Raw genomic sequence first — 25934 nt, forward strand, 5'->3', positions numbered from 1 at the left:
CATGGTCCTTACTTTCAAAATATCTGCTGTCTTGTTAGAGAGACAAGGCCAATGCAAGCTAACCACAATGCCAGGGAGTCCAAGGAGAGTGCAAGGGGGTGTACAGTGTGGGCTTGGCACAACTAATCGTAATGACAGAAGCTTTCCTCATCTGGGAGCAGGTCAAGGAGATAAACAGCAGAGTTACAGCCTAAGACTATAAAGAGGGTGGAGTCCAGGTTGAATCAGGCAGGAGTGTAGGCTACTGTTGCTGACTGGCACTGAGTGAAAGTCGAGTAGAACCAAGGTACTCCAGTTCAAAGTTTCTCCTCAGGGATTCCTGATCTTCTGAATTCACTTTTACAAGTGGGAGTTGTAGATTTCTGGGGTGAGTAGAATGATTTCTCAATATCTGCTTTTTCCCAAGCCATTTTGTGATTTTAAAAAATGCAAAGAGGCCAGTCTTTCCATAGCTGTGGAAGTGGGACGTGGGATTTCATGGCTAATCCACAGCAATGCCAAAACCCTATAGTCCTGGTCAAGGAGCCCTCCCTTTTGCTAACAAGGTCTTCGCTGGATTTGGGCTAACTTAATTTGCCTAAAGGAAATGCTATCTCTCCTTCTCATGTCTGACCTCTGGCTGTCAGTACAAGACAATACCTTGTCCAAAGGACTAAGACCAGATCTGTTCCACATGTTTAAAAGAACGCTCATCTTACAATAGTTCATTAAACTGTAATTATTTATGCAGTTTTTATAGTTGTATTATATAATATGTAACAATACCAATTATATGTTTAGAGAAATGAGGCAGATACATATCCTGCAGGTATAAGTAAACATTATACAAAGGAGAAGGAATTCAACAACTACTGAACCTTTGCTGTGCTCAGGTCCTGGACTTATACGGTGTAAAATTTGCTATTTAATCCTCACCGCCAACTTTAAAGGATGGTTTGGCTTCACTTTACAGATGGAAAAAGAAAACTCAAGTGCTCCAGAGATTAAATAGGAAGAGAGAAAATATGACATCAGCATATCTGGCTCTGAAAAAATTTGCTTTTAATTCTAGCCAATGCTGGAGAGGGCAGAGGGGCTCAAGGGAACAGGGAGAACTTCAAACACAGGGAACAGAGAAGGACACGGAGGGCAGCAAACATTTGGGCACGCCATGCTTTTCACCACTCTCTGGACAGGATCACTATCCAAGAATTCTTTCTATTTCTTTTCATGTGACATTGCTTTAGAAAGCAATTATCAGCATGTTCTTTCTACTCTCTTTTAAAAATGTGGCTCAGCAAAGAGAGAAGTGAATGGGCCCTAGCTGGTCTGGCTCAGTGGATAGAGCGTCAGACTTCAGATTGAAGGGCTCGGGGTTAGATCTCAATCCCCAAGGGTGTATGTGTGTGTGTGTGCGGGAGGCAGCCAGTCAATGATTCTCTCTCATCATTGATATTTCTGTCTCTCTCCCTCTCATTTCCTCTCTGAAATCAATAAAAATATATTTTAAAAAATAAATGAATGGAAGAATTAAAAAACACACACATAAAATTAGTAAAAAAAAAAAAAATGGAAACACTTGATTTAGAAAACTTATAAATTCCATTTCCAAAATAAGGATCCACTCTAAAGATATTGCTCCTGAAGGCTGAAATACTTATTTTTTTTAAATCACATATGACACATTGATCTAATTAATGGCCATCAAAATCTTTCAAGGAGTTCTAAAATCCACACAATCTAAACCACCTCTGTTCTTCTACAACAAAGTTAAAATTTTACCCCCAAAATCTAGCAAAATATAACAAATCTGCCAAAGATTTTAGAGTTATGGCAAAGATTAATAGAATTATGGCAAAAAGACACAGGAACCAGATTAAAGAGGTTTCCAGTGGCCAAACTTGATCAAACAGTAATTACTGTAATGGACTGTAAAATAGCAAACATATAAAAACTCAAATAGCAAACATATAAATTACTGTAATGGACTGTAAAATAGTTAACATACATTAAAAAATAAAAAGGGAATAGGGAAGCCTTAAGACTCAATCATATTCTCACCTTCTACTGCAGCCTCTGATCTGAGAACCAGTGATGGGTTTCCTTTCATTTTGAACCTTCGCTTTGTATAGCCTTTTTCACTAAAACCATAAAATAAAGTAAATAAGCGCCACAGTGAACAATGCCTTTGGTGGCAGAGAAAGGAATTATCCTCCAGGCATCAATCACTTTTTGAAGCCATAAGGCAGAGGAAATGCAACAAAGGAATAAAAACATTTTATATTTAGAGTTTCACATAAGGAGGCAGGAGACTCTTCCCTCAAGTCTACATTGACTTTGCATGTCTCGAGTAGTAGTGTTCTCTAAATTAGGGGTGTCGAACTCAATCAGAGAAGGGGCCAAAATCTAAAATCCAGCCTAAATCGCGGGCTGAATGGTTTACTGAACAGTCATAAACTGTCATTGTGATGGAAACGCAGCGGAGTGCAGTGATGACAGCGCGGTGCGGGCCACATTGCAAGGCCTGGCGGGACGGATTTGGCCCGCGGGCCTTGTGTTTGACACATGTGCTCTAAATGTTTGCAAAGTTTAGTAATTTCAGTTACTAAATAAATAAATAAATAAAGCAAGCTATATTTCTGGAAGGAAGCAATAGTAAGAGAAATGTCAAAATGTCAATCATAACAAAAGCTGAAAGGTACAGAACTGATATCAGGAGGCCTCCTGAGGTGCCCTGGCAATGGAGACAGCTGCTGATAGAACTGAAACACACCAGGTCCACGTCAAGGCTGTGGAACAGGTCTCAGCCCTGCCACCCACTAGCTATGAATCCTGGAAAAGCCCCTTTACCCCTTGCTCTGTGGCTTCCTTAACAAAGGAGTTGGTCTCCATGACCTTCACTCCCACTCTACGATTCCCCGAGTGCCTGAATGTCTCTCTCCCTGTGCTGTGTGTCCTTGGGTGAATAAACTCACCAGGGCTTCAGGCTTCTCATGGGTAAAATGGAGATGTTAATAGTTCCTGTACCTAACTTGATTGCTATGAGAAGAAATGAAATAATATATGTAAAAGTGCTTGGAACAGGGCCCAGCACGTAGTAAGCATACCGAAAATGTTAGCTATTGTGGTTATAGTAATAAAAATTGCAATTTTTGTTTCTTCCATCATCCATCCAAAAGCTTCTCCAAAAGCTAATAATGCTTCAAAGACCAGCTCTGATGCCTTCATCATTATGGCAGGAATTGCCATCATCTGCCGCCCTTGTTTTCCTATGACCCTGGGTCTTTTGATAGCTGCTGGTGTCTATACCATTTTAGGATGAGATAACCTCACAGCTTCCTGAGCCAAATCATGATGTAAGGCCATTCCTCTCTGGAGTGGGGAGGAATGGGAAGAGTGGCTGGAATAGTCTAACAGACTGATTTTTTTTTTCAGTGAGAGTAAAAGAAGTCTAACCAAAGGGAAACCAAGCATTGGAAGAAAAACCAGTTGACCAGAGAGCCTAGCACTCATGACTTGAGTCTGGTTAGAAGGTTGGTAGAATGCAGACAAAGATGATGCATTCATATGGCTCATGAAACTTTAATTTTTATCAGATGAAAATCCTTAAGAATTTTTTTTTTAATTATATTTTATTGATTTTTTACAGAAAGGAAGAGAGAGGGATAGAGAGTTAGAAACATCGATGAGAGAGAAACATCGATCAGCTGCCTCTTGTACACCCCCCACTGGGGACGTGCTCGCAACCAAGGTACATGCCCTTGATCAGAATTGAACCTGGGACCCTTTAGTCCGCAGGCTGACGCTCTATCCACTGAGCCAAACCGGTTTCAGCCCTAAGAAATGTTGTAATCTAAAAATTTTTTTTAAACCTAATGGTTGAAAATAAACTCTTATCCTCTATGATACTGGGGAATACACTATGCAGTTGACCAAAAGCTTCCTGACTGAAGAATAACCTCTTGATGCCTTTCTCTGCTCCCTGTAACCAGGCCAAGAGCTTCCTCTTCCATCTTCCATTTATTTATCTAGGAAGGTCTTAGCCATGAGCACAAAAGGAATGTGAAGTTTTCAGACTTTAACATCACCTCAGGAATAGCCCCTATGGAAGGAGAGAAGGAAAAGCAATAGAGTCAAGGTGAAAAAAAAACAAAAACTAACCTTACTGTCCTATCCCTTTGAAAGTCCTTTGGCAAACTGCAGATGTGTAATTTTTAAAAATTACATATTCCTTTATAACAAACCCATAAATAGTGACTTTGAAGTGCCCTGTGGGTTACAGCTATCTAAAAATAAAACATTACTTCAGGGACATTGAAAAGAAATACAAATTGGCCAAAGAATGTGACAAGGAGAATTAAACGAAACAAAGAAAACAAAGAATACACTTCTTTCAAAGACGTTCCTTATTAGTCCTGTCTCATAATTGCATAGATCTGGAGAACTGTAGGGTTCTTTTCAAGCCAGAAGGAGAAGGTAAATAACCTCTGAAGGTTAGATAAGGGGGAAAACACCTAAAAAAGAACAAAATTACTCACCTACGGGCCTATTCCAGCTTAACAGCCCATGTAGCACACATCAACCACTCTCTCCTCTAACTAGATCCAGTCATTCAACGGACTCACTGAGCTCTGCACATGTGTGAGAGTCTCCAGCATCCCCACATGTGCCATCACAGAGGCACGTCCAGGGTATGAAGGCCTCACAGAGGAAACAGCCACCGGGCTGAGGGGTGGAACAGGGCATTAGAAGAGGCCTTCCCAGGGAAAGCCATGTGAGAGGCAAACAGCCTGGTGGTTGAGAACACAGGCCCAGGGCTGTACTACATGGGTTCAAATCCCAGCACTCCTGGCTCTCCCACCTTGATCCAGTTATTTAACCTCTCTCTGCCTCACTTTTCTCACTGTAAAATTGACAAGAGGTATAGCTAACCCTTGAACTGCCCAGGTCCACTTACATGTGGATTGTTTTCCATCAACACTATAATGTATTTCCACGTTGGTAGTATTGGCTTCTGGAGGAATTGACCAACATGAAAGCAAAAAGATACAGTGCTGAAGCATGAAACAGGAGTCAGAGCCTTCAGCATGATGCTAAGAAAGTTGACTCTTATTCTGGAGGTGGTAAAGAAGTACTGAGCTATAGGAAAGTGATGATATATCTATGGCCCATAAACACCAGTGTAGAGAACAGACTGATAGACCAGCACAATCATCTTCCAGTGAAACATCCAAGAGAGAAATGATGAGGGGATGGATGAAGGCATGAGCAGTGATAAAGCCTAACCACTGTGCCAACCATATGCCAGAGAACTGCTACCATCACCACTTTACAGCTGAGGGAATGGGTGCAAGGTGAAGCAGAGAAGCCATCCAAGTCACCCATGCCCCTTTCACCAGACCACTCCCAGATTAAGGAACCCAGAGAAACTTTACGGAGCTAAAGAGGAACATGGTGAGTTATTTCACGTATGATGAAATTTCACTTAAAGTCGTCCTGGATAAAAAGCATACATTCTCATAAGCATTAGGTGTTAGTATTTTTATAAAATTTGAAAAAAATATATATTATGTATAGAGATGACAGTGCTTCGCTGTCAATGACAATACTGAACTATTCCGGATTTTCTCTGTACAGACCTTTCTGAAGGTCTAGACCATATAGCACTGAGTGTCTTCTATTTCTAGCTTCCAAGTGTAAAAAAAATAAAAAATCACTATATGAAATCTGTCCCTAAGGATCTTAAAATCCAATGAGGAGTCACATGTACATATGAATAACCAAATATGTGGTCATAAGAGATATGAACAAAGAGCTACAGGAAGATATATAAGACCTTATTTTGACTAGAGCTTTGGGAAGAATTATAGGTCAAAAGTGTTTGGGTTGGGCTTTGAGAAAGAAGCAAATATTAAATAAAGCCTTGCATCCTTGAAGCTACTGTCAAGTTCTAAGGTGACCCACAAATGTCCTTGGAGGCCTGAAGAAGGTAAGACAAAGATGCAAAAGAGTTTCTTAGTTTTAGTACCACAATCTGCATAAATCAGTTATTTAGAAGCCCCTGGAAATTAATTACAAACCAAAGAATCTGAAGTCACCTTCAGATGCTTATTCCTGCTTACTTAATCTACAACAATGGATGAGTGTGACTGGAACTGGGCAGCAGACCAAGCTTAAAGGCTCCTTTACACATGGGAAACAAATCCGGGAGGAAAGGAATGACTGGGTAAAATGGCTACCAAGGATCTCTTTCCCCTTTTAAGTCAAAGCTCTTAACAAATACCGCTTGTTGTCTTTGACCATTACATAACTCAACTATTTTCATAACCTCTTTCAAGTTTGTCTTCTCTTTCCAAGTTAACTGAGAAGTTCTGAAAGGCAAGAATCATTTCTTAAGCATCTCCCCCAGCCTGGCGCCTCATAGTTTTGAAGAAAGCCACACACAAAATAAAATTTAAATATCTATTTATTGGATAAATGAATACCTTTTGGAGTCTTTGAAAACTATCAGTTCCTTCCTGTTTTTTTCTACAAGATCCAAGTGTGATAAAATAAAATGCGTGCATGTGCAGTGGGTGTGTGTGTGTGTGTGTGTGTGTGTGTGTGTGTAGAGAGAGAGAGAGAGAGAGAGAGAGAGAGAGGAAACATTTCACACTTGGCAAATGAATAATATAGTCTTATTTAGCGCAATGATTCTGACTAAATAAATGTCAATCTTAAAAATCCTCTAGTTGAATATATTTCAAATTTCTAATTACTTCCTGCTAAGTTGTATTTATATTTCAGTTGATTATTCACTTCAATTATGGAGTCACTATCAACACTTAAAAATGGAAAATATCACTAGTAATTAATTCCATGGCTCCTCAGAGGGTGACAGTCTTCCAACTATGGCTCCAACCCTTGATCAATCTAATCTTAGACCCTGAGCTCAGCAATTCAGAGAAGTTTTGCAGAGCATCACTCCATTTCCACAAGGGGTTCAGCCATTGGCCTATTTGGGGTAGCCTGTCTTATTTTATACTTAAGAGCTGGGAGAAAGATTGAGCTATCACTGGGAGATATTAAGTGAGTGAATGTCCCTGAGAGTTGAGAAGGGGGTACATATGTGCTCTGCCATCCACAAGAAGTGACTGCGGGTATATGTGTGTGAGCGGCCGGAGATATGGACACACATGAGCACCATCCTTTTTATCCAAGGTCAGCAGGTGAAACTGCTGGCCCATTTCCACCTGATGTTTCAGGTTAGGAGCTCTTTTTCCTCCAGGCTAATTTTAGCTTATGTAAAAGTCTTATACTAGAAGACACACAAAAGAAAGCTGGAAGCCTCCCAGGTGACTCCTCTGGATGTCCCCAGGGCTGCCCTGGGAGGACGCATACCACCTGCATCTTCAGGACAGAACAGTCTGGGATCAAGAGCTCAGGAAGCCTGTCCAGTTCTGCCCTTACAGAGAAGACAAGGATCCAAGGCCTTCTCTGAATGGACCATCTCTCCTGTCCTCTAAGGTGCAGGCTTGAAGCAGGAACCTACCTGGTCACAGGAAGACTGGAAGTGCGAGGATATAGGGGAGAAGTAGGGAGGTTTGAAGTATTTTTATTTCGGCCTTATCATTTATAAAACTTTTGTCCTCAAAGAGGAAATGTGACTCAAACATCATTTTCCCCCCAAATTTCACAAGACCCATCCCTCACACTGAGGAGGAACTGGGAGACCAGAGCACCGAGCTTCTGGGCCAGCCATCTCACGGGAGCACTCCTGTCCTGTGCCCTTGGTGCACCCTGTGGCCTGTGCACCCGCCCCACTCCCTGCTGCCCAGCACCTCCTCTGGGCAGCAGCCCTCCCTCATGTGGCTGGCTGGTCTCTAAACACAACTGCAATCACTATAATGAACAAGGGTGTGTGTGTGTGTGTGTGTGTGTGTGTGTGTGTGTAGAATATGAGAAACACAAAGCACACCTAAATAGGCAGTTTTTCCTCTTTGCAAAAATAAAGTCTAAGAACTTACTCTTTTTAAAAATTTTTACTTATAAAACACTAGTTGCCAATCCTGCTTGCCCTGGTCTGTGCTGTGGGTCAGTACCTCTAATGCGCATGACTATCTGATATGCAGGCCAAGGCATGCCCCAGCCCTCCCATCTCAGAATGCCATCATTCTCTTCTTTGGTGTGATAACCTGATCTGATTTCTTGACCTTGGCCATGATTTCTATTTCTTCCATCAGCTTCTCCCTAGATCTAGATCTCTGTTTCTGACTTGAGCTAGATGCCAGGTAGCCCTGGAGAGGTGGTGTAGCAGAAAGAGGCCAAGCCTTCTCCTTTGCAAGGATTAGGCAATTTATGTTCCACCCCCAGCCAAGGACCCCTACATTTCCACCTGGAAACTGTCTTCTGGCCTTCAAATGAAGATGGAGTAGAATAGCAAAAAGATAATCAGCTCTGACATTCTGACTCTAGAAAAAAATCCAAGGGAACAAATTAAAGAGGAAGATTACAAGACATAAACTTGAAGGGTAGAGTAGTTTAATTTTTATTGTGCACTCCTGCTTCTACAACTTTTCTGTTCCTTTTACCTTCTCCCCTTTTGTATTCTGTTTTACAGTCCACTGCTTATTCCAGGCACTCCCCCCTCAATCTCCAGTATTTGTTGCAGAAATAAGCAATAAATTACTCAGAACCCTAGGTCCAGTGTCAGCTTCTGGGAGACCTTGAGGTAATCCCTCTCCCTACCAATAACTCAGCCTGGCCCTCTGCAGAATGATAGCAGTCACACCCTTCACTCCTCGAAGTGTGAAAAGAATGCCAAAGTATAAAATAATAAACACAGCAAAGGGATCATGGTTACTATTAGCACCACTTCTTGCCTTTCTGAAAAAGTCCTTTTTCCTTATAGCTTTTACAATTCTATCAGTGACTCACTTAATCCTTCCCTCTGCTTCCTATCTACAGGAATTATTTCTGTTCCTTCTCTGATTTTAATCTGTTGTCCATCTTAACCTTTACTGTAGTTTCTCAATGTAGCTCTTAAATGAGTGAGATTTCTAGACCCAAAAGACTGGGAATCCCAGGTGTAGAAGATGCAAGATAGAGGATGCCAGGCAAGACCAGAGCTGCCTCCTAGAGAAATATGCTAAACGCCTAATGAACTGCTCCTCAGCCTCTTGTCAAGTCATTGCATTTCGCCTAACATATCCCCTGGTGTTTTCCTTCTCCCTGGGCCCATAAGTACAAGCAAATGCCATTGCTGATCTCAGAAACCAAGGGGGAGTGATTCAGAAAGCAGCTGTTTCCAGAGGACCCAAACTGAAAGATAAAGTGGATCATGTATCATTAAAATCCACATATCATGGGGGGAGGGGACCAAAAATGTGACAGTGAAGTACTGATATTGCAATGGAATCTCTGAAATAAGGAAGCAGACAGCTGCTGCTTCTCTCTTTGACTGGTTTCTTACATTTCACCATCTCTGACCTCTGTTCTCATTCTTTGGGAAATGTGATCAACTCAACCCCCCCTCTCCTCCTCCATCCCATCCTCCACCACTTTGAGAACTCAGCTAACCCCCATTAGTCACTGTTACTGATCAGAGTGTTTCAGAGCCCTCTGCTCAGTGGGTGGGACAGAAGTTGAAAACCACTGAATTAGAGTATTACCACAACTTTAGTACATGTTGTATAAGTGTCTATCAGTATCTTCCCCAATGAAATAAATCAAAGGCTTGTTTGATAGACCCTAAGTCATCTGGGAACTGATACTATGACTTTTGGCTTCATTTTATAGAATACATTTTACACACACAAGGTCAAGTACATATATAAAAATACACATATTGTATTACATACATTGTATTAAAAAGTACATGTATGAAAAAAAATCTAGAGCCTTTAATCTTCTCTCTGCTTGATTTCCTCCACAAATCTCAATGAGTATACCTCTTTCTTTAGCCCCCCATCACCCAGAGCCACATTGCCTTCTGGATCACCTCTTCCTTCCTGAGGACCTTGGGTCTCCAGATGCCACCGGGCCCCTTATCTAGAAACCTATCTCATGCTTCCTCACTCTTTCTGCCTCCTTTACTTGCTTCCCCATGAATACTGGTGTTTAAAGGAGCATGATTCCCATGTGGCTTTGTGCCTTTGTTCTCCCTTTCAAACCATCTGTTACTTCCTCTGTGACTCACAGCTGGTACAAAGCAGGAGAAATCTCCTTGTTTCCCACAGCAACAAATACAGGGTACACTAAATAATGTCCTGCTTTCCCACCACCTCACAAAGAATAAGGTATAGGGGAGGGAGCATTGCAGGCAGAGGAAAAGTTAAAACTATGGGGGATGAGGTAGATATGAGGGATGATGAAGGGAAGGATGACAACAGAATTGTAATGAGGTAGATTCTTTGAGGGTTAAGACTGCTATCCAATAAAGAAATGTAAAACAAAATCAGATTTAACTCTATACATACTAGCCTGACAAAAATTAGAAAGTGGGATAATGCCAAGCACTGGTGGAACTTAGAGAAACATGAACCCTAAGAAGTGATGGTGGAGAGATAGTCCGATACAGCCAATCCGGAGAACAATCAAATGATACTTAGTGAAACTAAATATGACTCAGCAATTCTACTCCCATGGGATATACACCCCAAAGGAATGTTCATACACAAAAGAGGCTTTTGTATTGTTGGTGGGGAGGCAGATGTGGCAGATGTTCTATGGAGAAGCACAGCAAAAAGCAGCAGGTTAGCTGCACATAGAGCAACATGAACAGATCCTAAAAATGCAGTGCTTCGTAGCAGGGAAGGAGAAGACATAAAATAAGTTTTGTTATAATCCGTGAATACAAAACAATCTGAATTTTATAACATACTTAAATAAAAAATATACATTAGTCGGCCTGCAAACTGAAAGGTCCCAGGTTTGAGTCTAGTCAAGGGCATGTACCTTGGTTGCGGGCACATCCCCAGTGGGAGGTGTGCAGGAGGCAGCTGATCGATGTTTCTCTCTCATCGATGTTTCTAACTCTTTGTAAAAAATCAATCAATATCAAACAAATTAAAATGATTATTTGTGGGGGGTGGGGGAAGGGAATCAGAATAAGTTGTGGGGATAAAAGGAAATAAACATCTATATATTTTTATATACTCCCAGAACTTTGGAAGACAGGTACACAGAACTTGAAAACACAACTCTGGCACTCTCTAATTAGTATATAACTTGGAATTAATTAATGTCTAAGAAATGCAGCATGCTCACTGATAATATTAGGAACTTGATTTTTGTTATGAAGAATTTTGAGAGGATTAAGAATGAATATGCACCTGAAACACAGCATATGTTTAACAGATGTTAGTTTTCCTCTAGAGCAGCACAATCCTGAATCCTGGGGACTGTCCAACAGAACTTTTTAAAAAAGATGAAATAAGCCTGACATGGTAGACACCAGCCACATGTGGCTAATAAGCACTTGAAATGTGACTAACACAGCTGAAGAACTGAATTTATTTGATTTAAACAGGTACCTGTAGCTAATGGTTACCATGTTGGACAGCAAAGCTTGAGATATGAAGCATGTGCCTTCTGTAGGGAAGGGAGGTCATTTGAGGTCTCTCACAAACCTGCAACAGCCTTTCTTCCCATCCAAATGCACCGCCCAGCCCTCCTCTGTTCTATCCAAATGGAGTCCTCCACCATTTTGTTCTGCTTGGAATGCCTTCCCTGTTTTCTGCTACTAACTTCCAATCACCCTTCCAAGTCCATATTGAATTTGCCCCCCAAAGCCTTTCCTGATGGCACAATGCTTTCTCCCTTTCAGAACCTCTAGGGCAAGCATGTCAAACTCAAAGGCTAACATGGACCACAAAGTTTACTACAATATTAAGTTTATGTGGGCTGCAAAAAAACAAAAGCTTCAATTCTCATAGAAAGTAAGTTTATTTTGGTAGAGACATGCTAAAAACTAAGGGCTGAAATAAATGAGTCACTGTTAACACAAAATAATAAAACATTTTAATAAAAATTAATATTTTTTCTTGAACATTAACTTACCAAACACTGAATAACTGCACAAATTAATAAGAGTTAATGCAAATAAACTCATTTTTCTTGTTCTCTGAAAGAAAAATATTTCCTGTTGCACTTACCAAACAAGTCAGTCCAAGACTAATGACATGGCAATTGGCTGGTAAAATGTTTGCTGCTGGTATTAGTGGAGAGAAATAGTGTGCCTGTAGGTAAGGTGCCTAAAGAAAATTAATGCAGCATGATTATAGTAATCAGTCATTAGTGAAGGTTGTGGTTCGGTATTAATAATTATGTGTAACAGGATATTGTAAAAATTAAGTTATGACATTTTTTACATACCATTATATTGACTGGGCTGCAAAAATATTTGTTGTGGGCCACATGCAGCCCACAAGGTTGATATGCTTGGTCTAAGACATGTCTTCTTTGTACAGCAGACTGGGCAGTTAGGTCTATCAATTGCTTATGTGTTTTACTACCCAAATAATTATAATAAATAAAAGACTTCTAGAGGATAAGGACCACAGTTTTATCTTGACAGATAACAGGTGCCCCAAATGCTTATAATGTTGTACTTCTCTAACTGGCTTCCTTCATCTGTTCTTCACTGATCAGACTCCAGAAGGAGTAAAGTAAACTAAGGACACTGTGTCATGGAGCAGAGATCACTAAAAAAGGCTGCTATAAAGCTCAAAGCCCTGGAAGTGTCTGCTCAAAAGCAAGACCATCAGTCCCTATAACCTCCAATTTTCTTAGCTTCATTCAAGGTTCTGTTTTTATTATCTTACCTTTTTTTTCCCCCTTTCATTTTCACATTAAAATTGAATTTGTCCTATCTTTGTATATGATTCTAAGTCATTTCAAGAACAACATGTGGTATACAGCAAGAGAATAAACAATCTTTTCTGTCAAAGAACAGTTTAGGCAGCCGCCATGTTGGCTGCATGACTTGCAGTTCCCTCAGGGGCTGCAATCTTGAAACTGAAAAGGCCAACCCCTTCCTTTAAATTAGCCAGTCACAAAAGACAGTGAGCCTGAGCGCCAATCAAGAGTAAGGGACAGGTCACATGCATCAGCATTTGAAAGCTGAGCGGACTGGCGCTCAGTGTGCCTGTGCTCCCAGGCCACTGCATGTGCACCCTTCTGCAGAAATAAAGATATCTGCCTGCTGCCTGGCCCCCAAATATGCTTTGTGTTCTACCAGGACCCCTGAATTTGGGGGCTCACCTTATTTCTAACCCACAGTCAATGAGATACCCATTGGAAATAATATGGAAGCACAGAACGGATTGAAGGGAACGTCCTGTGATCGGGCACACAAAACATTCAAGGGGCTTGTTCTAGATGGAAACACACAATACCAATTAAATTTCAAGCTCCAGGAAAATCCTTATTTCACAGAAAAGATGAGTAAATCAATGAGAATATAGTGAGGAATGTCATGCTTGGCCTGCCAAACATAGCGTGGTAATTGGAGGATAAGTACATGTGAAGAATTGGGATCACAGTAAAAACAGAAACGACGCTAATGAAGCAAAAATGAGCAGCTTTTCAAAGCTATGATGGTTGTTTTGAGTCCGTACACAGTACACTTAACACAAAGAATATATTACCCATTACAGAAAACCTCAAGAACAGTCTATTTCCTTGTTTATAGAACCAAAGTTGCCTAGCATTAATAACCACACAGTTACACTGAAAAAATTCAGAGTGTGATCCCACCCACTTTAAGCCTTGAAAGCAGCTGAACTATGCAGAAAAAAGACACTTGCTGGTACTGCAATTTTCATTTTAAAATTACATGTTTATTCCTAGAGTGCTATACTCTGTACTATTTGTACTCCTAGTATAAATACTCATAACCACATGAATGCCATATGGGGAAAAAAACAAACCCTTTCATTTTAAAACTGGTCCAGTTATGAATAAAACAACTTGTTAGCAATAAAATTGAGGAGCTATCAATTCACTGTATCATGAAGATCTTAATTAAGGAATAGGCACCCTATGTTGAGGTTCTTTCATTTCATTTTATTTTATTTATTTATTTATTTCCAGAAAAAAGTGACCTGTTTATGGAACAATTGGTTGTCTTCTGTACTAACTAGGGTTTACAAATGTTAATACCACGTCAGAGGTGGAGAGCTTAGGCTTCAGCCAGCAGGAGAAGATGCCACATTTGCTTTCCTGAGCTATCTGATTTTGATTTCCTTAGACATGGCTTTTCTAAACATGGCTGTTTCATCTATCAGGCAAAAAATTAAAAAATTAAATTAAATTAAAAACTAACAAAATACAACTACATCTACAGTAAACTTACTGCAGATACCACAGCTGGGAAATGGAATATTCTGACTAATTGAAAATTATGTTAGCTGAAATGGTGTCTCTCTGTATATTCAACCCAAGTATTTACCCATTACAGAAAACACTCGGGTGTGTGTGTGTGTGTGTGTGTGTGTGTGTGTGTGTTACTGTATACATGTGTACTTAGTCATAGTCTTAAACACACCCAAGCATTTGGGCTGCTATCACCCACAGAATTAGAGAAGAATCCACAGCGCTGAAAGAAAATACACTGACCACAATTTAATTCATCAGTATATACATTTATTTCAAAGATCATGCCACTGTGGCTTTGGCACTAAGGCTGTCCCCAAGGTGAAATCATTTCCCCAAAGACACGGAGTAGGACATCAAAGGCCTGGTCCCGCCTTCCAAAAGTGTGCAGCCCGGGAGGGGTCTGGCGTACCTCCGCTGTCTCAGGACTTGTGGATCCTGCAGACTGTCTTGTGATCATGGCTACACTGCAGATGTGGGGAGGTGTCTGTGCAAAGTTAGGGGGAAAGCCCAGTGAATCAACTTTGCCTGCTTGTCATTTACACAGTGTGTAAGCGATCTGTAAGGAAGGGTTTCTCTGTAAGGAAGGAAGGGGTTCCTTTAAAACCCCAGATTTCATGCCAAAACCGGTTTGGCTCAATGGATAGAGCGTCGGCTTGGGGACTGAGAAGTCCCGGGTTCGATTCTGGTCAAGGGCATGTACCTTGGTGGCGGGCATATCCCTGGTAGGGGGTGTGCAAGAGGCAGCTGATCGATGACTCTCTCTCATCGATGTTTCTAGCTCTCTCTCTCCCTTCCTCTCTGTACAAAACCAATAAAAATATATTTTAAAAAATTAATAAAATAAAATAAAATAAAACCCCAGATTTCAGCCCATCTCTGAAACCTCTACCACATGCTATAATTTCCCACAAGAAAAACGAGTTTCCTTCTCTGACCTTTATGTTCACATCTGTTCCCTTCCTTTGTTTTGAAAATTATGATTCATATCAGAGAAGTTCCCTTACACACAAAGTAGGCCTTTAAGAGTGAAATGTTAAAACAATTCAAATGTTCCATGAAATGTCAGTTCTGTATAGGTAGCAGGATTCCAGAAAAAGGAATCAGAATTAAAATTAGGTCCTTTTGACAAACCTTTCCTGGGTCTCTTTATATGAGTCTGTTTAGGGCTCAACAGACTGTGACAAGGAGAATAAAGACACTAGCATCTGTCCACAGAAAACAGCACAGACTTATCAAGGAATTCATTTTGAATTTTACATCCAGGGCTCACAGAACTAAACACAAATTAATTTCCCCAAAATAGATCATTTAAAGGTCAGTTCACATATTTAGTTTCTTTTGCATAGCTGAGAAGATAGAAATGAATGAATGCCTGTAGGTTGGTAGAAGTGACCCTGGCTTTCGACCGAATGCCTTCCTGCAGAGCCTTATAGGACACATCACAGTTATACTCTGTCCTCAGACTGGCACAGGCTGCATCTTCTGTCTGTCCAAACACAAGTACTTCAGGTGGGTAAAGGGGCAGGAAAGAAGAAATGAAGGAGGGCTCTTTATCAGGCACAAAGAAATCAGCAGAAATATAGCACATTCCAAGGGTATGCTATGTACGTGGTGAAACGTGAAGTGATTCACAAAGATGAATGAAGTGGGAAGCCTTCCATGACCCTCCACTGCTCTTTACACTTCCCTAGGCGGGATAAGGATGAGCTCCACGTGCTTGGAATTAAGACAGCCCCTCCTCTAGCTGCAGTTAAATGGGAGCCCTATGCACTCAGTAAGACTACCTGCCAAACAAAATTGTTTGGAGAACCAGAACCTCGGGTGCTGCAATGTCCACAATGCCTGCCTCCCATCCCACTTCCTAGACTCATAGCCTTGGGAAAAGCAGGATGAATTTTGTCACAGCTTTCATCCCTGTTAACCCACACAATGAGCAGCCCAGGTCTTTCTCATCCCTCCTACTTTTATGGCCATATGCCTTCTTTCATTCCTTTTCTTGACCCTATCTCCCACCCCTTCCTGGAGCCTGAAGCCCGTGTTCTGTGCTCCCTGGAGCTCACAGGCAGCCATAAGCAGGATCCCATATATCCTTGACCTTATGTCTGATTGCTCTCTCCATATTCCTTCTCTAACTTACTCTGGTTGATCTCTATGATACCACCTCTCATCCTCTCAGGCTTCTCATGAGTTGGCTATTTTTCCCCACATTCCTTGAACCATACAGTTCACAAGTGAGGTGAATGTCCCTATTACTTCTTTTTCTCACATCCAGTCCATTGTCCCTCCTTTCCTCTTGTGTAAAATTCTGAGCTTAGAATCACACAAAATCAAACTGTATCACCCAATCCCCCTTATTCTGGGAGATCTGGGCTTCTGGCTCCCTGTCATTCTCCATCACTATTGTGGCCGTCATTCTAGGTGAATCCAGTATTCATAGTGCATATACAGATGATTCTCCCAATATTCTGGCTACTCAGTCCTTATCTTCCACCCTAATTCCAAGGTCACACACCAGTTCTTAACTAAAGTCTCTCCATGTTACCATCTTCAATAATTTCAGTGACCCCAGTGAGATCTGCCAGTCATTGATCTCACCACTTTTCACTTTTTCTCAGCCTCCTCAGTGTCTGGCCTCACCTCCTTCTTAACCAACTTAAATTCCACATTCAACTGTCATAACCACTCCCTTCCCACTCTCACGTGAATCTGCAACCTGGCTAACTTTTATCACTGAACTCATTCATATATGGGCCCAGAGAGGAAAAACACACCGAATGTTCTCATTCTAAATATGTGACCTCCAGTGAGTCCATAGCATTCTCTACGCAATGACATAAGTCCTCAATAATGTTATCTCCAATCTTTCTCCATCCATTATCTCTTGAACCCAAAGGGACTTGGTAAATCTTTGTAAAAATTAATTGATATTGAATAATGTCACCAAATATTAGACCGAAACAAATAATTCTGTGAAAATAAATTTTATATGAGATTCACTTCAAATTCTAAGGTGGTATATACTATATGTCCTGAGTTAGAATATGTTTCTAAATACTCCCCTTAGCCCTAGCCGGTTTGGCTCAGTGGATAGAGCATTGGCCTGTGGACTGAAGGGTCCCAGGTTCAATTGCAGTCAAGGGCATATGCCTGGGTTGCAGGCTTGATTCCAAATAGGGGGCATGCAGCAGGCAGCCAATCAAAAATTCTCTCTTATCATTGATATTTCTATCTCTCTCTCCCCCTCCCTTCCTCTCTGAAATAAATAAAAATATATATTTGTAAAAAACAAAACAAAATACTCCTCTTAGCACAAATTCTTACAAAACTAAAGAGAATGGATGACAACATTACATTAAAGATTTAAGCTCACTTACTAATATCCTTTAAATCTACCTTGAGATTCTTTATGTCCACAGGCTCCTACCCTTCTGGCCTAAAGGAAAGTCCATTAGCTGCAGACTGATGTTTTGATTCTCTAAACCTATGGGAAATTAAGACTATTTTGAGTAGTGAGATGTTAATGGAGAATAAAATTATCAAAAACTCTAAAAAGGTTTGATGGCTATTTTTGTGTGCATCCGGTTATGATTTTCCAATGTCAAAAAAAAAATATGATGATGCTAGAGGAAAACAGTCACATCAGAAGAAGAAAAACTAGATTAAGGAGTGACTAAGCACTCATTTTATTTTTAAAGCTAATTATGACCCTTTCTTCTGGAATTTGCATTCTCTGACTTTCCAGCACTGTTCACGCTATCAGATTTAAATTGCAGGTATTTAGGATACCTAATGAATTTGCCAATGAAATAGATTGCTAGTTCCTTTCAAAAATAAGTCTCCCGAATGGTAGCAACACTTAGTTAAATGGTTCTAGAAATCCATAAAGTTGTCCCTTCAATCCGAAGCACTCATTGATTTTCCTTTCATATTTGGGTAAACACTCAAGATAAAAAACAATACATTTGAATACACAAGTCAGCATAAAAGCTCCCCTAGGCAAGTACTTACATAGAACACGCCACAGAATTGTACACCTGCTTGATACCACATTGCCTTGAAATTATTTTATACTCTTAAGCTCCTAGGAATCAAAAACACTCCTCTGTAGTCCTATCACCTTGTATCACAGTCTATACTATATAGTTGAATTTTAATAGAAGTTACACAAAAACAATGTCCAGTCCTTTCCACCCATTGAATGTGCTGCCTTATTTAGCTGATGCTGCAAATACATGATTAGTAGAGCCAAGCATGTTTTCAATAGTTATGATTTTAAAGAATGAGACATGCTCATTGTATGAATGTGAAACTATTTTCTATATTTGTTCCTCTGCAAACTAATGTAGAATGAAAAAGTGTTTCCCTATCATAGGACTATCAGTACAAACATAATGCAGAATGCCCAAGCCGACGCTCTATCCATTGAGCTAAACCGGTCCAGGCAAGAGACAACTTTTGTCAGCGAAGAGAAGCAGATGCCTGGCTGCCCTTCTCCTTGTCCATGAAGCCTCCTTTGAGGGGCTGTGTTAAGGAATGGCCACACTTGAGGATATTACATCAGCCACAGCTTCATTTATTGGAAAGGTGGAGGTCAAGATTCAATGATGGGCGTGGGACAGAAAGGGCTGGAAAGAACTGATCACCCCTTCCCTGTGGCTCAGGAAAGGGACAGAGCAGTTCACCACGGTTGGAGGTTTCAGTCCTGCCCTCAAGCATCTGCATCCACAATCCTTGTCCCCTGCTCCCCCTTGCCCCTCTGCACATTTATTCCCCAGGAACCTCACAGGGAGCGGCCTGTGACAGGACACAATCCCAGGATTCAGGACCCTGGGCTCCCAGCCATCTCTAGAATCTCTTTATACCCTGGAGAGAGCAATGGTCTTTACTGCTGCTACAGAATCTTCATGAAGGCACTGCAAATTAATTCCTGGTTCTATGGGAACAAATCATTTTATTTTTGTAAAAAAAAAAAAAAAAAAAAAATCCATATGAACAAATTTGAGTTATTTTAGTTTCAGTTTATACTGTAAGATAAGTCCTTCTTTAAAGTTAAAATTGAAGATTTTAATCTGGCAATATGAGGTTCTCTATATACATACAAATCTTCCTGTTCAGGAGAAACACAAATCCATGCCTCTTTCAACAAAAGCTCCATCTCGCTAAGGAAATACTGATTCTCTGTATGTGGCCCCATTTACTTGATAAATATGAGAGCCTTAAATGAACTTGGTGAACAGATGGGCTGTCTGTGCTGCCACAGAACACACCACTCACAGCTGTGCGGGTCCCCAGAGCGGGACCATCATTCTCACCCTGACACAGACTCGTAACTAAGGACAGAGCCTTCTGCAATATGAGAATGCATTTGTTTGTAAAGCCACAATCATTGGTTCAAATGAAACGGACTCTCCAAAGTCGGGGGTAAATATACAAAACACACTATACCACAAAACATCTTTAAGTCTCTTTTATAAGTCAGTAATCCCTCAAATGACAACATCTCTGTGGAATTTATTTTGGAGCAATAAGCCAAGTTATTTTCCTTTGTCAGAACTGGACTCTTATAAACCCAGCTGTTGAATAACACTTGTCGGAGATGTCAAAACGTCTTTCAACATTCAGACAGCCACCTAAGCCATTATTCCTGTGGGATACATGGGTGGTGGAGAGAATCGCATTTGACAGACACAAAATATAAGACAGTTATAGAAAAAACAACGTTGCATTTCCCAATCATCTAAGCCCAGCAATTTCCCTACCGCTCTGCACTGGGATGCAGCCAGGGTTTTCAAAGAATAGATGCAGGCCTTTTCACAATTCTATGGAACACGTAGGCTTTGCAAATAATCCTCCAATTCTTTATGATACACATGACCGACAAATACTGTTTATGTTGATCCCCGGGGTTAAGAAGTCAAGGTCCTTACACTACAGAGGTCTCATGTCCCATCAGTCAACCCCACCATTGCTCCAAGCCTTACTAAAGCAAGCAACCTGAGGATATAGCTGTTTGGACCACAAAGGGGCATCAGCACCCCTAAGATTGCCTGGTATGAGACCAGTAGGGATGATACTTTGTATAGAGCTACTGTATCCCTCTTCTTCTTGGTCCATACACAGATCGTTGGTCAGGCTGTAGGGACCAAAAGTGGAAGCAGAAAGAGGACATGAGGAAAGGAGCCAAAGTGAAAATGCTGCCATGTGAATGGTTGAGAAGTAGAACACGGATTGACCAACCACTGTTAGTGCAGACACATCCTAGAGTTACAACAGATCAGGAACAGTCTTCCTGGTCCTGAGTTAGTTCCATCTCCATGAAGGCTGGCCAGAAAATGCTCTGAAAATGCCCCTGGGATTCTTCCCAACTTGCCACATGCCTGGCATTTGGTTTTATTTTCTCATGCATCCTTGCTTAAGGTAACTTGAAAGAGTTTCTATTCTTGTGATAAAAGGCATATCTATGGCCCCTAGAACATAATGTCATAAAGTGTTCTTAGATCTTCCATCAGATAGCCTATACATAACTTCATACATTTAGGGGCTAATTGGCCAACATTTCCAATCACAAAGAAAGAAAAGAAATTGCTGGCAAACCCTATCTCTCTTGGATTGTCTTTAAATCGCCCTGTTGCATTTTTTCTCTTGTAGGTCACTGCCACAGGTGAACCACAATTTACTTTGAATAGATGCAAAAGATTTGTCCATGGAGACACAAGAAAACCCAGCATTCTATGGGAGCGTTAGTAGTTTTTCTACCCTCTGTGTCGCTGACAGATTCCCCTGTGGCTTCTGGGTTGATTTCAAGGCTCAGGAGCCAATATTTGCATTGGAGAAATCTGATTATTCTGGCCCCTATAGAATAGAATTGGCTCCCAACTTTGGAAAAGGTCAGGTCATATCAGAAATTAATGAGGCAGCCTCTGGAAACACCTGAATCTTCTCCAATTCTAATTACTTCTCCCTCCCAAAAAAGGACACCACTCATTTTTCTATAAGCCAGTGATTCTCAATAGGAGATATTTGGAAATATGGGGGAGGGAAGACAAGTTGGTTGACTCATGACTCAGAGAAATATGGCATTTAGTGACTAGGGATGCTAAGCACAATAGAATGGACAGGAAAGGTCCAAACAATGAGTCAGTCTATCAAATGATGCTGCACCATTTTATCAAAATGCTAATAACACCTCCCCTGAGAAACACTGAGTCCCCTCATTTGGGGAAGACAAAAGCAGGAAAGAAAGGCAAACTGAAGAGAGGAGGGCAGTAAGAGGACAGGGAATGCACCCCAGCAGAAGTGAGGTCATCAAGTGAAGGTTATCCAAAGATTAGTCTCAGTCCCCATCCAGCCCCGGCCCCTCACCTCCAGTGATAATACTCATGGCACATAAACTCCTTATTCTCTTTCCCTCTACTACACAAAACAATCTTGGACTCAGATTTAAATTACATCTTTTAAAAATTGTCTTTATTTCCACATCTTTTCATCTGCTCTAATTATGACAGTTTCTGAGCAACTACTATTGGTAATAATAATAGATAATATCAACTAAAAATTCTTCCATGTTGCTCAAGGGCTTAATTACTAAATCTGTGCTGTAATAAGGAAAATTTGCTTTAGAGACTAATTCCTTAGGGGATAATTCTTCAGAGATTATTCTGCTGAATTAATACCCTCTTATGAAACACTGTTTTGAGCATGCTGGGACTTGGAAGAAGGGGGAGTGAAAATTCTCTTGCCACCTCCCAGACTCTTTGTTAAGCTCTAGGCGGTAACGGGAGAGACTTACTGCACAAACAAGCTTCACCACCAAGGGTCAGGGCATGGAAAGACCAAATGGAAAGAGACAGCTCAGCAGCCTTGGATTAAAGGGCAAATATTTTAGAAGCACTACACTCGATTATGTCAGAGATAGGCTTATGGCACTTTCTGTAACAGATGCAGCAGAGCAAGGTAAAAGGTTCAGCAAGACATACAGACTGAAAAGCTCCCCAGGATGGAGCTGCCCAAAACGCAATTCTGTTTAAAATGAGTTGAGGTCTTGTTATAACAAGAGCACACTATCACCACAGATGCGGGATTCCATGAAATAAGGTCCTTACAGACTAACGCAATGCTGTCCAATAGATCTTCCTCTGGTTATGGACAAGCTCTGTGTCTCTGCTGTCCCGTAGGGTAGCCACTAACCACATGGGGCTACAGAGCACCTGAAAAGTGGATAGTGCAAATGAAAAAGTGAATTTCTAATTTTATTTAATATTAATTAATTTAAAGAAAAACAGATCCATGTGGCTAGTGGTTCCTGTCTTGGACAATGCAGGAAAAGGCTTAGACCATGATTTAGGAAAATGATCTAAGAGGCTATCACAAAAAAAAAAAAATAATAAATGTTATGTTACATATCCTCTAATTGCCCAGAAAAGTACTTTCTTAGTACCCTTCCCATCACAAACATTAGAAACCACAAGAGCAATGGTTCTCAACTTTATATACCCATCAGAATAACCTGGAGGTCTTGTTAACGAGTTAACTGCCACAAGTTCAAAACGAAAATCTTCCTTGCTATAGACGCTTATGGCGTACAAAGGGTTAAAACACCGATTATTAGGTTCATTTCCAGATTCTGATTCATTAGGTCTAAAGTTTCAAGCAAGTACCCAGGTGATTCTGATGGCCCAGGGCCACACTCTGAGTAGCATTAGGATAAAAACGTTAACATTCAGACATCAGCCTACTTCTATCAAAATGGAGCTTCCTTCCCTTGTCACTTCTCTGCTAAATTGAATTGCTTCCTTTTTCAAGGTACCCAGAATCCTTCTCAAACATTCTTACAAGGTTTGCTTAAGAACTATGATGCTAAATGTATGACATTTAATTGTAAATAAATAAGATTTGTAAATAAATAAGATTCCACATAGTAGACCCACCACAGGGCCCATTTGTTGTAAATTTTGTGAGTGTGTCTAGTAATTATAAGGATTAGATACTCAGAAAGGCTCAGAAACCTTCCAGGACAGCTTACATCTAATCCCTGCACTGACCCCGTTTTAAATTCCAACTGAGTCTTTCTATTACAATAATATGATGCTTCAGGTCTCAGTCAGGGTTATGCCCTCCTTCACCATCCCGACACTGAGTAATATAAAAGTATCAAAAGAACACATGTCACATGAAAGCATGTTATTTATCATTGAAAGGGCACATGTTGAAGATACCCCTTTCCATATTTCCAAAGAAGAGAAGAAACAAACGTAAAAAAGTTCTAGAATAAAAACAGATTTCGCCAAACATTCTCTGGTCTTTATTATATTACCTGCAAAACCTATTCTAGGATCAGAAATCATTCGGGAGGATCTTCTTCTTTTGGGGGTTACTTCTTTATGGCCTTTGGTCTAATCATATATGAATCTCTTAAACTCTAAAAGACCACCCTATTAAAAGTAATTTCCTTGACTGATCTTCTGAATAGCCTTCTTTCTGCCTCCTCACTTTCCCATTTTTAACTTTCCAAAAGAAAACTTTCCATCAGAAAATATGGTTGCAATAAACTAGGACATGAAGCCTTCAAATAAAAATCAGAATCCAGGACTGTGCATCCTCTCCCAAGGCACTAACCCTTTGCCCTTCTTCAGACTCCATGCTGCCTCCACAAGGAGGGATCCTTGGGTCCTGGAAATTTGGGGAGCCAGGTATTATTTCTTCATATTTATAGAGCTCCCAAGTAGTCACACAGTGATCTTTGCACATCACTTTCTTTGACTATTGAGTCATTAATATTGTGTCTATTTTACAGGTAGGAAAGCTGTAGAAAAATGAGGCTAAATGATTAAAATACCATTGCAGGAAAACATAGAGCAAGATTAAATTGCTGGGTTATTGCAGCAGTGGTTCTCAACCAGGGGCCATTTTTTCCCCTCACGGGACTTTTGGCAACATCTGAGGACATTTGTGATTGTCGTGATTGTGCAGGAGGCATTACTGGCATCTAGTGGGTAGAGGCCATGGATGCTGCTACACGTGTTACAATGCACAGGGCAGCCTCCCACAACACACTGCCTAGCTCAGAATGTCAACAGTGCTGAGAATGGGAACACCTGACTCTCTGGCATGTCAAACAGTATTTTCTTTGGCCCACAAATCAATAGTTAGTGAACTGCTCCATCTACAATTTGATCCTTGTCCAGTATTTACACAGAAACAGGCCAGTTGAGTGCTATTTTGGCACGCTATATTTTTTAGTTATTTTTAAAATAGAAGATACAGTCAACTCTCCATATCCATGGGTTGCATATCCAATCAACCATGGATTGAAAATATTCAAATTAAAAAATTTCCACAAATATGAAAAACAAACAAACTTGAATTTGCCACGCACTGAGCACTACTTTGATTCCACAGGAATGAAGTGCTAGACATACCTTGCTATAGCCTATATGCAAATATAGGTCAGATGCAAATACTATGCTACTTACATAAGGGACTTGAGCATCCATGGATTTGGATATCTGAGGGGGTCCTGGAACAAATCCCTCCAGATACTGAGGAATAACTGCACATGGGAGCCATAGAGGAAATGAGCAAAGATACCAAAGTCCGGCTCCTTTCCGTTCAGGAGAAAACCTAGAAAAGACCAGGTCCTTTCCTTAGCAACCTCCAGGCCCTGAGCTGTAGTCTGTATCTGGCTGCTCACCTAGATTCTTCAGTTGCTGATGGGCCCTGCAGCTGCCTTTTCTCTGCTTTGTTTATATCTCTGAGCACGTGCATCACTCCAGAGCAGTGACGGTATGCTTATGGGAATCTCCAGAGAGCTACTGCCCCTAATTGTCTATTTTGTTCGGTAAATTGTACTCATTACTGAACCACACGAGGCACCAATGGACAAGAGCCTTTCTGCAGCCCTCTGTCTGAGTCTGGGTAATGGGACATTATCTGACAAGGGCTCCTCAGTATTGAACAAAGCTGCTTAAATAACCCTCTGTCCAGTTTTTCAGCTGAGTATTTCTATTTAACCCCTGTCCCTCCTTCCCAACCATCCTTATATCTGCTTAGATTCGTATTAATTATACTTTTCTCTGTAAGAAGTCTAGTTTTAATTTAAGCACCAGAAGATAGAGAACTCAGAAAGGATGTGATACCTTTCCACCTCTCTATCCCAGACCTCCACCTAGACTCTGAAAATCTTTTTTTTTTAAATATATATTTTATTGCACAGAGAGGAAGAGAGAGGGATAAAGAGCTAGAAACATCGATGAGAGAGAAACATCGATCAGCTGCCTCTTGTACACTCCCTACTAGGGATATGCCCGCAACCAAGGTACATGCCCTTGACCGGAATCGAACCCGGAACCTTTCAGTCCGCAGGCTGACGCTCTATCCACTGAGCCAAACCGGTTTTGGCGACTCTGAAAATCTTCAGCACAAATGAAACCCCCAATCTGGATTTAGTTATAGGGCTCCCAATGCCCACATCCATTGCCATAGGACTGCAAATAGAAGAGGAATGAATGGACATGTGACTTCCAGTAACACTGGATAAGGTAAAATAGAACGGGCAGAACCATATGCTTGGCGATTGCCATTATCTACCAAACATGAAA

General features: G+C 40.8%; 1 protein-coding gene across 4 annotated transcripts in view; it reads right to left on the reverse strand.

Moving 5' to 3' along the window:
- Window positions 1-25934, reverse strand: part of TMEM108 (transmembrane protein 108) — a 218600-nt gene that overhangs the window by 184943 nt on the left and 7723 nt on the right. The window lies entirely within an intron of this gene.

The sequence above is a fragment of the Pipistrellus kuhlii genome, unplaced genomic scaffold (assembly GCF_014108245.1).
Source record: "Pipistrellus kuhlii isolate mPipKuh1 unplaced genomic scaffold, mPipKuh1.p scaffold_m20_p_11, whole genome shotgun sequence".
Lineage (NCBI taxonomy): Eukaryota > Metazoa > Chordata > Mammalia > Chiroptera > Vespertilionidae > Pipistrellus > Pipistrellus kuhlii.